We start from the raw sequence: 5146 nt of genomic DNA on the forward strand, positions 1-5146 counted from the left end.
GGGAAATTATATTTTTTGAATTATTATTTATATGGGAGTTTGCAGTAATGACAACAGCGTTCTGTAAACAAACTCACACACTCATTTTCAGCGACGCCCTGGTTGTAGTAGCCTATATAGTGAATGGCTCAGTTTAGGTTGCCCCCACACAGTTTGTATAGTTGGTATGTTCCACGTGTTCCATCGATATGCTGTAAGTGGAATGTACAATGCATTCGCTAGTAAATAACCGCAGCACGAGAGTATGACTTTATGTCAACACGCAGATGAACAGAAACACAACACTGCTGTGTGAAAGCACCGGACAACGTCCTGTAACGCCATACAGTGAGAGTTCAGTAACTTGCTTGGATGTAATCTGTGTGTCATCTGTGTTCCATAAACAGTGCTGCTTCAAAGTCTCAATTTAAAATCTGGGGATGGAAAAATAGGAATTGTCCTATTGCTTAAATGTGATCATTAAACTTTATACGGCTGTGATTTAACTAATTAAACGTGAGCACGTCATGTTTCAAAATAAAAACGCAGTTAGCAATCACCAAATAACCCACATTTATGCCAACATGCCTTGTTGTTTTGATCTACTGATGATGAATAAGTAATATTTTGTGTGATTTTTGGTGTTTAAATCATACCTGTCAACTTTTTAAATGCCAGGAAAGGTTTGATGGCATTTTCCTTTCATATTACCTCCGTATAATGCCCGTAATAACGTAGTGTTTACTTTATGTAACGGCTATATAATTCTGCTGTTCCACAAGCGCCACCTTGTGGCAAAGATTGAATTTGCATATTCTCTTCTATTCACATTTTAGGCAGAACAGTGTTGTGAATGTTAACTGGCATATTAACAAGACAAAAAACGATATTTGACAAATAATTGTTAGGAAGCTAAAAAAAAGAAGATACTGTAATGCTGTAGCCCAGGGGCCTTTGGTTATCTTAAGGTGCCCCTGCAGCCTCCGGTGACTTTACCGGTTTTTTTTCAACTGCTTACACACATTTTCAAAACTTTGTTTCTTTTTTACAAAACTTTACACACAAATCCAAGAATTGCACACACAAAATGCAGCACTGCATTCAAAATATCACAAACATATCTCAAAAGCAAACATTTGCAAACACCTTTGCCATTATATTAATTCCTGTTAGGTTTTTGTGTGCTACATAGAGAATTGTGTGTTGTGCTTTGCAAAAAGTGTTTTATGAAATTGAAAACTGAGTCAAAGGCTGATTATTAGTGTCTGGTTTTGCAGATTTGGTGTGTGCTTCTGCTGTTTGAGTGTCAGCTTTCAGAAATTGTGAGACAAGTAAAGATTTTGTGTGTAAGCAGTTGAAAAAAACTGTAATTTGAATTTATTTCGACATGCAATTGGACTGATTTGGTTTAAAAAAAGCAAACGTGAAATTAGCCTATATGGAATAGCCTATAGAGATCAAAACTAGATTTATAATATTTTCATATAAATAATGTTTTTTTTTAACTACAACATATAAAATGCATATTTAAATGTGTTATGCTCACGCTGTTATAAATAATGTTTTTCTTCATATGTGCATGTATTTTTGGATTGAAATAAATATGTGGAGGGCAAAATATATTTGTATTCTTAAAATAGAATTTTAAATTATAATCTTTTTTAATAGCCAATGACCTTTAATGGCCTTTTTATTTACCATTTTGAAATGCCAGATGGGACAAAAACTGGTTTCAGTTTAAAGTGTTCATGCTGCCTTTATGTTTTAGGTTTAGAGAAGCTGAAGTGTAAGTTGTGTTTGTGTCTGACTCTATTACTGACGTGTGTGAGGCTGTGGAGCAGGTGATGCTCGTGTCCTTGACTCTCTCTCTCTCACATGCACTCCGCTCAGCACCTGATTTCAAAGGCAGGTGTCACTGCATTACACCGAACACAAGCACGCTAGCCATGTGCTAGAGATTGACCTAATTTAGACTGGCACAGCTATACATTAGCGAGGGCAAGATCTATTGCTTCAAACACTTCATATACTGCAAGCAAAGCATCGCATCCATAGCACTGTCGATGGGTCTAATGATTCAGATTAATGTGTTGTCTTGTATATAAAGTGCTTGAATTAGGTCATGCCACGACATCTGAATTCAACCCAGAAATTACTTATTTGATAGTCTGAAAAATTATTGTAAATCCAATGTACTTCAAACATCTGAGAGGAGAGTTTCTGCTAGTGGGCTGCATGATTTGGGGTAAAAATTTTATTGCAATTTTTCTGGGGAAAAAAAGAAGCGAAAGCAATAAAATGATTATATATCAATATAGTTATAAAATATAATAATAATAAATTATTATTATCATTATTTAGTGATTTGTATATTTTTATTTAATAATAATAATAATAATAACAATAATAATTAAAAATGAATAATAATTCAATATTATTACTAAATAAAAATATAAAAATGGCTAAATCAAAACAAATTAAGAAATATTACTATTGTAATATTTCACTGAAAAATAAAAGTATTTTTATATATTTTAATAATAATAATGATGATGATTATATTTGTTATTAATATTAAATAGTATTATTATTAAATAAATATATCAATTTACAAAATAAAAAACTATATTAGTATAGTACTATAAAATGTACAATAACAACCCTATTATTGTGAATTATTATTATTAAATAAAAATATAAAATAAAGTTTTGATAATAATAATAATTTTACATTAATTTTACATAAACTGTAAAATTACAGTACTAATATCCAATACTGTCTTAATTAGCAGATAATGTGCTGCTTGTGTGTAAAAGAACACAGACAGTGCCAAGCCTCACTCTGAAACATGCAGTGCATTTACTCTTTTAATTAAATTGCAGCCTCTGCTAATTTTGCTAATTTACTAATCACATTATGTCAACATTTAGGTTTTTATTAACTTTAAACATTAATCATGCAGCCCTAATGCTAGTTTTGTTTTTTGTTTTTTGGAATAGCATGCTACCATATTACTACTATTATTCTTGCAGTATACGGAATATAATACATATGGCATGTGAATGCCTGCATGCATAAGATACCTAGCTAGTACTCACTCCACACATTTGTCGTGGGATAATGTCTGTGGTTGCACATACTATTTTTAAACCATAGGAGGCAGTGCAGCGTACAGTATTCAGCCAGCGTCTCATTCTGAACATAGTGATCTTGTTTTTGATTTTCTCTTGGCACATGCATTTAATGACATGATTTATACTTTGGCTGTCCCAGCTTTTAGGAAGGCCCAGTATTTCACAGTTAATCCTATACATTCTCATGTTCAAATCAATTGTTACTCTATTTTGAGCCCACACTTTGTCCAGTAAACAAAACACTAGATATAAACAGCACATTTAAATGTATATTATTAAAAAGTATTTTCCTGTATAATGTAAATAAATCAGCAAGTACCAGTTACATAATTTATTGGTACTTTTTGGTAAGTTCCCACTAGTTGAGAAACTCGAAGATTCGAATCAACTGAACCAATTGTTTCGTAAAATGATTCACTGATTCGAAGCGCTCGAAACACCTGCTGGTAAAAAAAACAAAAAAACAGTGTAAATACAACAAAAACTCATGCCAAACATGCATAAAAACAGCTTTTACAAACCCACTGAAAATATTTTATTGAAGGTATAATATATTAAAATCAATTAACCCTTTAGGTGCCAGGGATTTTTGGAAAAATATTGGATTTTTGATTTCAAAAGCTTGTGGCTTGAAAGGGCTTAAAGATAGAGATCTACTGTAAATTAGAAAAATGTTGGGCATGACCGAAAGTTTATGTGGGATGTAAATATACTAATCTAATTTGCATATTATGACGTCATCAGGGGCGGCCATCTTGAATTTCATAATATTCAGGAAATAGTAGATATTGAATTGATGTTTGAACTTGTTTGCATTTTTTTAAATTTTTTTTTATCCTCATTCCAAATGATCAGGAAAAGAGGAAACCAACAATAAAACAGGAGAAAGTATTATATTATTACTATATTACTGTGCCATAGTAAAATGCATGTGCCTATTTTTTGATCAGCCCAATCAGGTATCTAGGTGACACAGTTCATAGTTCTTTAGAGTATGGTACCTCTCATTGCATGGCACAGCGCACAGACCTACCCCACACTGACTGCACCTGTACTTTGTCTGCCGGCTGCCCTTAGAGCGTGCGCGATCAGAACAAACAGAACCCCTGCTGTCTCTACCTCTAGCAACAGCTCTCCTATGGACACTACGACCACGTTCACCCCTGCCACCCCCATCCCCGTTGGGCAAAGGGTCGAAATGATCACTTGTTTGTGCTTCGTGAACACTCTCGCCTTGCACGGCGGCACCATTGCGCTGCAAAGATGTCCCGGGAGAAGCGCGTCATCAAATACTATAAAATATGAAGTGTCTACATAATATTTCTTCTTTTATTAATTTGCAGGGCTTGTTTTGTTTGTTTAATGGAGGGCTTGTCTAAACAGGCCATTAAGAGACTAACCACTACTCTTCCTTTTAATTGCACAAATATCTCGTTAAAATGTTTACAAATTTACAAAACTGATCCGAGATCAGGTAAAAAATTATAGACACTGGTTCAATGGTTCGCCGCTGTGCAACAGCAAACTGCTGAGATTTCGAAACAGTTATGACGTAAATAAACTTTGTTTACTGTAATCACGTGACTTTGGCAGTTTGATACGTGCTCCAAACCACTGGTTCAAAACAAATGATTCGCAAAGCTTCACGAATCACTGCTTCGAAAGTGCCCGCTTCAGTCCTGAGGGGCATACTCACTTTATGTGTATTTGGCGCCACCAGGGCTGGCCCGTGGCACAGGCGGAATAGGCAAATGCTAGGGGCGCCACCGATCCCTATAGGAGCGCCAAAATGAATCTAGGACTACGTTTTTGTTTTTTTAACTATTTATTTTTTATTACCAAAACTACTTCAATACTATACATTTATGATATTGCTAAAAAGAACATTATTTTGTGTATTTGGTGTAATGAAATGTGTTTATGCGGTTTAAGGTTCAAAAAACACATTATTTTCCACATACTGTACATTATTATTTCTCCTCTATGCCCCGCCTTTCTGAAACACGTCGATTTTTACAAAGCTCATCGTTCT

This window comes from Sinocyclocheilus rhinocerous, unplaced genomic scaffold, assembly GCF_001515625.1.
Source record: "Sinocyclocheilus rhinocerous isolate Xijiao unplaced genomic scaffold, SAMN03320098_v1.1 scaffold4115, whole genome shotgun sequence".
Lineage (NCBI taxonomy): Eukaryota > Metazoa > Chordata > Actinopteri > Cypriniformes > Cyprinidae > Sinocyclocheilus > Sinocyclocheilus rhinocerous.